Source organism: Alligator mississippiensis, chromosome 3 (assembly GCF_030867095.1).
Source record: "Alligator mississippiensis isolate rAllMis1 chromosome 3, rAllMis1, whole genome shotgun sequence".
In the NCBI taxonomy this organism is placed as follows: Eukaryota; Metazoa; Chordata; order Crocodylia; family Alligatoridae; genus Alligator; species Alligator mississippiensis.
In genome coordinates this window covers 258,197,668-258,205,888 of record NC_081826.1, presented here as the reverse complement: position 1 = coordinate 258,205,888, position 8,221 = coordinate 258,197,668, and positions in this window count along the sequence as shown.

Below are 8,221 nucleotides of genomic sequence, written 5' to 3'. Positions count from 1 at the left end.
AGAGCAAAACCATTAGGTGATGAAACAAGGCAGTCTTACTTTAGAGATCTTTGGAATTACAAAAAGGACTAAAGGAATGTGTGATAGGGAGTAATATTCCGTCCTGCTATATGGTGCTTCATGTGACACATACTTTTAACTAGAATAAAGAAACTGGTAATGTAATTGGGTACAGTATTTAGTTGACCCAAATCCCTCTAAAAAAGTGTCATTTTTTTTATTGCTCACGTTGCTGTGTACTGACTACCAGTAATTCAAAATCAGACTTGGATTTCCTAAGCCACAAGTGCTACTCTGTCTTGCCTTCTGCCTCAGACCGAATGGATTTTGTGTAGACAACAATTCATATTTAATAAGATTAGGTGGAGATTGGGAAGCTATTCAGATGAACTGCTTTTAGCCTAAATTCTGAACTTCAAATCATACGTTATCAACAGCTAAATTATTACAGGGTTAATATTTTGATTGAACAAAGGGACATGCACCACATTGCAGTTCATTCATCTGAGCTCAGGCTGTATAAGGGAGGTTTAGTTGTACAAATTGAATTGCACTTCTGGATTTTCTGGATTTAAGTTCCTTTGGGTCATTGTCTCCCTGCTGGACATAAGGACCTCTATATTCCATTTCCAAATTGAAACATTCAGCTCCTAGAATTGAGTGTTCGTCTGCAAACTGAAGATAATATCTAGTTGGGTGTAGTAAATATTGTTTGAGAAGCACTCTGTGTTTAGTATTGTGCAAATTTGATTTCTAGAGTGATTTTTTTGCTCTGCATCCTGAAGGGAGCCTGGGAGGAAAAGCCATGCTACTAACTGCATGATATTACTGCATAGTATCATTGCCAGGAAGTCAGTTTCCCAAGAGAGAAACTTCTGTGGTGGAACAGGTAACTGTTCTTGAAGCTCTTATTCTTGGAGGGGAGAGAGAGAATAATAGGAAGCTCTATAAATTGAGATTTACAAAATGCATTTGGCTACACAAAATTACTATATAGCTCCACTTGGACACCAGTGAATTTGAAGGGTCAGGGTGTATGTAGTTGTAGCATTGTCCTATAAAAGGATTGTATTCCCCAGGTCTCTTAGGGCAGTACAGCTACCTTCATTCTAAGGAAGGTCAGGCCAAAGGAGCAACTGACCTACTGCAAGGGATCTTGGGCCCACATAAGCCAAAGAGTAGAATTCCTGGAATAAGCACACTGGAAGGAATCTTCTATCCCATTTTGATGGCAGCTGGGCTCAGTAGTATACACGTTTTGAGCAGGAATCTTTCCTCCATTACTTGTTCTATTGGCCATGAGATGGATGAGCCTGATTTTGGTTCTGCCATGGGAAGAGTTCCCCAGTTCTGTGGATCAGAAGAATAGGGTTCCTATCACTTACCATCTCTTTTGTGTATGTCTCCACTAAGTTAAGTTGTTAACTAATTCTAGTGTTGCTTACATGGAGGCAAACCATAGAAGGAAGCCTAGGATTTATCTTGGCTAATACTACAGCTAGTATTATTGTGTAGCCTCTACATTGTAAGATTTTATAACTCACTTTTTCTCTCCACTTTAAAGAAGAAAAAGGTAGAAAAGCCTTTACTGAAGGCAGATCTTAAGTGGTCAGAAAGAGAGGGTGGGACCAGCTGTAGATTAGACTTTGTGGGGTGTTGGAGTGGCTGGCAGGAACACCTAACTTAGAATTGCTGCTTTTCAGAGGGGTAAGGGCTTATAAGTATTTGGCTGGATAAATATCTGAATGCTCCAGCATAAGTAAGCTTTTCTCCAGGAAACCCAAGTATGGAGTCAAAATAACAGGTGATCACTTGCATAGTTTAGCCTAAAACCACTTAAGTCTAAATGTATTCCCAGTTTTGTTAAGAACTTGAGAAAGGGAGGCTGATATTTGTATATCCTGCATGAGCTTGGGAAGCATGTACACTCACCAGAGAACTTGGAGGCAAGCTTCCACTGTGGGATTTTGTCTTCCACATTGTGATAATAGGATCAGCTTCCGGGGTGGAAAAATGATCTCTCTGGAAGTGTCAATTTATGATAATGGGAAGGTGAAGCTTTTGAACAGATGACGGAGGTTAAAGTGAGGTGCATGAGCAGGTGTGTTAAAATAGTGATCTAAAATGAAAGGCTTGAATGAATACTTTATAGAAAATAAGATGACTATAAAAACCTTTACTGGAAGAAAGCTTCCTGGAAGGAAATGTTGCTCTGCTCAGTAAATAATTGATGACCATACTGACTCCAGTTTTACAGCTGGGCATCAGTTAGTTAGATTTATATACACATTTATCATTTACCTTGTCTCACCACTTGATTCGTACTTATTGTCTCACGGTTTCATTACTGGACAGAGCAGAAAATGACAACAAATGAAAGATCAGTTCTGGAGAATCCTTTTATCTGTATTTGTTCTAAGTAATACACTGATGAAAATCTATTATAAATATCTGTACCAGGAAAAGTAACAAAAATGGTTTAGCAGAGTTTTCTTTTAGGAAACCTAGCATCATTATTTGGTGTTGTTTGTCTGGTTGATGTTCCCAACTTGGTTGCTCAGATGTAAACCTCTAAATCTGTATTTTAAGATTCTACATTTTAGAAGTATTTGGGTGCCAGAGGTATGAAACCAGCCATAGGCTGACATTTCCTATATGTGTAGGGATTAACCACCAATTAAAATAATTAAATTACACATTTAGGTTAGATGCACATATGAACAAATTTAAATGCTGTGTCTCTTCAGATATAAAGGAAATGCAGAATAGTTTCATAGTTGTTAGGGGCTAGAAGGGACCTTACAGATCATCAGGTCCAGGCCCTACACATGGGCAGTAAAGACTGTTGGGTTCAAATAATCCCAGCAAGATGGGTGTCAAGATGTTTTTTGAAGATCATCAGGGTGGATCACTTGTACCATTTCTGGGGGGAGCCTGTTCCTGTTTGACACAGACGTCTCTACCCTAACTTCACTTGCAGCCAGTTTTGAGGGAGTATGTTACCGCTACAATGATGTAAAACCAGAGGATTCCTGGGGAGAATAACATAAAAAGAAACCAAAGACATACCAGTGTAGATGCAGTTGGCTACTGCTGTAGGAGAAAAGCAGGATATTGTAAAAGATGAAAAAAGGACAGTAGGAATATATTCATGAGGCAGCTGCACCTTGGCATAATAAGCAGAGTGCTCTTAATTAAGGAATGGCCATCTGACTGTTTCTAAAGGCAGGCACCACAAGAAGGTAAGGTAATCAAGCCAAACAAAATAAAACGAGAGTGTGAGGGGTTTTTTGCTTTTGCTAACGACGTGTGCTTGAAGCAACATGGCATGCAACAACAGCTCCTTGACCTGGCCTACAGTCAGTATTTGTTCACTGGTTATTGCTAATGTTACTGTGTGGATGCAGCTGTATAAAATATAATAATACTGGATAGCATTGCTTTAGTAGGGCATATAATCTGCAAAACTTCTGTTTAGCTTCTGGGCTTTATTAAAAGAATCCTTAGGCTGATATGGTACGGTAAAACTCGATGGAAGTACATTTTGACGTTTGTAGTGCATGATTAATTACGTTTCTCCATTTCTTACTGTGGCTCAACAAAGTACATGCTCATGCTGCTGTGCTTTATGCTTAGTGAGAACTGGTTTGAGCACTCCAGGGCAGAGGTGGTTTCTCAATAAGTGTTTACATAACTCAACCCGATTAAGATCAGGACTTACTAGGTGTGATCATCAGAAAATGGATCAAAAAGCACAACTGAATCTTAAAACCCTTCTGAACTGGGGTGGGCCAGACTCAAGGTTTTTTGTTTTTTCCCAACTTCTGTAGTTGGCCATACTGTGAAGGGAAAATATTTAGAACTGTAGTTTAATAGGTCATCAAATGTAACTAGGCAGCTAAATACCAGATGTCTTGGCTAGTTTCTTTTTGAATGTTATTCCATATGAATTGTTCTGGGGCTCTGTGACAGAATATATACTCAACTTCCCTGTCTTGGATCCTTCCCAGGCCAGGATACTGTCAGAGAATCCCCCTGCTAGGGTCCTTCTGGGTACTTTAAGCCTATAGAGTCTGAATAGCACCCAGGTGCTGTCTTCGTTCAAGAGCCTCACAACACTGGCACAGACCCTTCTGAGAGCTGGAACCTGTGGTCCAATGCCAGTCCCTGTGGCCATAGGAGGATTTCCCTTGAGATCTGGGGAGTTCTGAAATTGCTTAGCATGCTCTTTCCTAGGATCTCCCTGGAGATGTGAGCCTTTTGGTTTACATTTTAACTCTGTAGATGAGCTCTACACAGTTGTTGAGCACAACATTGGCTTTCACTTACAAGTTAAAACACAAGAGGGTACAAATCATTAGACAATTGCAAAGGTCCTGAATGCCAGTGCCTGTCACTCAAACTCACCTCTTCCTTTGACAGTTAGTAGAGGATCTATTTGTTTTCAAGCAAGCAGGTTGACTTTCACCTGTCCTGTAGCTAAGCTGCCACTTCCTGCTGCAAAAGCCACTCCTGTGAGGTCTTACTCAGAGCCCTTTTAAAAGGCTATCATCACTGTTGTGATATCTTTGATCTTTGTTCAGTAACTTTCTGTTAACCAAATTCAGGTTCCAGCTGGCTTTTTATTCCAAGGGGTTTTACCTTGACTGAGTGCCAGTTGAGTTCTGATGACCCACTGTGATTCCTGGTCTGGCATAGATGTGCTACAGCCCTGCCACCCCATGACATAGCCTATGTTTACAAATAGGCATTCAGTGATAAAGTGTTTATAGCAACAACTTCTTGATTTTTGCCCAGAATTAATAATATTTTTATACAGATGATCTGAAATCCTCACAAGTTCTGGAGAGGACTGTGTTATAAGTCAAAATGTAAATAAACAACAGTTGTAGAAGGAAAATGACTTATTAGGAGAGGAGTTATTATATCCTCTTATGTGATATCTAACTTCAATTTTTTGGAGTGGGAATCCCTGGGGATTCACTGCCTTGTTGCCTGTTACAACAGAGCTGATGGGATTTCATCTTACTCAACAGTGACTGAAAACCCACGGGCATGTGGTTTCAGAAGCACCATCTGCCCTTCCTGAAGTAAGTCAGTCCCCACAGGCAAGTAGGACACACTTACTGGTAGCAGAGAGCTGTAGCTTTCACTTCCCTAAAAAGAGGCAGATATTTTTTCTTTGTTTAAATCTGCTTGCTATCATGAGGATGCTTTCTGGTTAATGTTTTGCCTGTCTAAATAATCTAATTGAAATTAAAATGGTATCAGTTTTGATTATTATAAACTTTTAAGTCAGAGGAATGATCTAGCATGGATTTTGTATTGAGGTCTTTACCCATTTGTCAGCTTAACATGACCAAAATGTATCTATTTGCTTTAATGTGTTTTTAAAAGATTGCAGATTCTACCCCTCTCCCTCCCCATAACAAATGTTTTCAATCTTTTTCCTATCGTTGCAACACAAACTCAGTGCTTTCAGATGCATAGGCTCTAGCTACAGTATGGACATTTCCCAAAAAGTCTGCTACTACTCATTCTTACACAGCTTGTGTTAGCATTACTGGAAGTCCTGTTTTAGGTGGGCTGTCAGTCTGGACTTCCCTATAACCCTGCTTGTGGCAGAATCTAATGGTTAGGAAAGTATATCGGGTCAAAAAGAGAGACAGCTGAATTGTATACAGGGAGCATACTCAGCTCCTTAGAAGCCAAGCTTTTATTTTAAAAATGTTGCATTTCTGATTTTGGGGAGTGAAAAGATTACATTGTGTGAATTTTTTTTTTTGGCTGAAACTTGTCCCTCCATTTAAAAAAATGCAGATTTAGGTTCACTAACACCATTTTATGCCAGGGGCGGGCAATGATTTTGGGCGCAGGGCCGCTTACCCAGTTTTGGCAAGCTGTCGAGGGCTGCATAGGTAGCCCTGCCCCTTGACAGGTGCCCCGCCCCCTGGTCATCATCTTGGGACCAGTGTCGCAGGGTCAGCACCAGTGGGGCCCAAAGCAGGGCACAGGCTGGCAGGGGTCTGTGGAGCTGGGCTGGGCTGCACCAGCAGGGAGGGGGGGAACTGGCCCGGCTCCATAGAGCCCCTGCCACCCTGCTCTGGGCCCTGCTGGCACTGGCCCTGGCACACACTGGTGCAGCCTCCGTGCTCCCGCTTGCTCCCCACCCACTCACTCCCAGTGCCCCCCAGCCCCATGGGTACAGGTGGAGGGCAGTGTGCAGCCCCGAGCCCCTGCTCGCCGGCAGGGAGGGAGCTGGTGCTGAGTGTGGGGAAAAGCATTCTCTCACCTGCCTGTGGCCGGCGCTCCCTGGTGCAGCTGCTCACAGCCCACGCGGGGCTGTCCTGAGCAGGCACAGGCAGCCCCAGGAAGGCTGCAAGCAGTTGCATTGGGGGGCACCAGCCACAGGGTAGGTGAGGGGCTGCTTTTCGCCGCGCTCAGCACCAGCTTGTAACCCACCCCCGCTGCCATCCTGGGCCCCATGCTGGCTCCAGGCTCACCCATCCGGGCTGCACATGGTGGTAGCAGCTGTGGCCCCTCCGCTTGCCGCACCAGGCAGTGTTTGCTGCTGCTGCCTGCCCAGAGCTCATGTGCTGGGCAGCACAGGAGTGGTAATGGCAAACACTGCCTGGCGCAACAAGCAGGGGAGCTGCAGCTTGCTGCTGCCGTGCGCAGTCCCAACGGGTGAGCCCGGCGCCAGCACGGGACCCAGGTTGGCAGTGGGGTGGGTTACAAGCTGGTGCTGTGTGGTGGTGGAAAAGCAGCCCTTCACCAGTCCTGTGCCTGGCGCCCTGCGCTGCAGCCGCTCACAGCCCGTGTGGGGCTGCCTGTGCCTGCTCAGGACAGCCCTGTGTGGGCTGCAAACAGCTGCAGCAGGGAATGCCAGCCACGGGGCAGGCGAGGGGTGGCTTTTCCCCCCTACTAAGCCTTTTCCTGGGGTCCTCCCCTGCCCTTTGCCTCGCCTTACCTGAGGTTCCAGCGCTCGGGTGGCCACGTGGTCCCAGGCCAAAAGCCCCTGGTGGGGCTTCTGGCTCAGGGGGCAGGGCCAAGTGGGCCCTGCTGTTGCGGGAGCCCGCCAGGGCTCCCACTGGGTCCTACTGCCCCTGCCTCCTGTCATTTTTGACGGGAACCAAAGGCAGATAAATATTAATTTTCTAAATTTTTTAGGGGCCCCACGGATCAGATAGAATGGCCTCATGGGCCTGATCCAGCCCGTGGACCGTATTTTGCCCACCCCTGTTTTATGCAGTTGTGTTAATGTTAACAAATTGCTTTGGTTGGAAAGAAATTAAGTTAAGCCCTTCCCTTGGATGCCCATTTGACTTACATGTGACTGATTTGTGGTGGTTGTCCTATCCCTTGTACAGACCACAGATGATGGTAAAATTGGCAACAAAGCACATTCAAGAATCTAATACCACATCTTGTGACGTTGGCATATTTTAAGCCCTGGTGCTCAGAGTCATGTGAGAAACTCAGCTTTCATATTTTAAATAATAAGTTTCTAGCTTCATGTTTTCAGAGAAAAGCTTGTAAAGATGACTCCTAAAGTTTTTCAAATGGACTTAAAAATCAAATGACTCAAAACCAAGGTTTTATTTAAATTCCATGGGGCTTTTGGAGTTTTATTCCCTGCATGCCCCACCCACCCCCAAGAGCTGGGCTTAGTAAAACAGTTGAATTTGTGGAGAAGAACCACGTGAGAGAATAGTGAGTCAGAACAGAAGAAGGCTGGAATAAGAGAACAACCGTAGACTATTGGTGCTAGCTAATGTTAGTGTTGACTACTTCTTAGTGTCTGATTCTGTATCTGTGCTGTGCAGCACTGCTGCAAGTGCTGGCATGATTCCTTGAAAAAGAGGCGTAGAGACTTCCAAAATCCCCTAGCAGCCTTCTGTTGCCTTGGAGGATTATCTAAGGAGTGGTCTGTAATTGCCAGGGAAACCCCCTGAGTCATAAGGAGATGGTGCATATCCAATGGTTCCACTCCATTTCTCTAGTATAGATGAGACCTATATAGGTCCCTTGTCCTGCCATCTGTGCAGCCAAAACTGTTGCACACTAGCTGCATTTAGCAAAAGTGCTTGATCAATACCCTGCTTGCCATGATGTTCCCTTACCCTCTTCCTTGGGCCACTGCTGTTCTAGCAACAGTAAAAGTGGTGAACAACAAGCTTTTCCAGCTGGAGCTGATTGAGGCTTGAGCTGTGAGAATGCA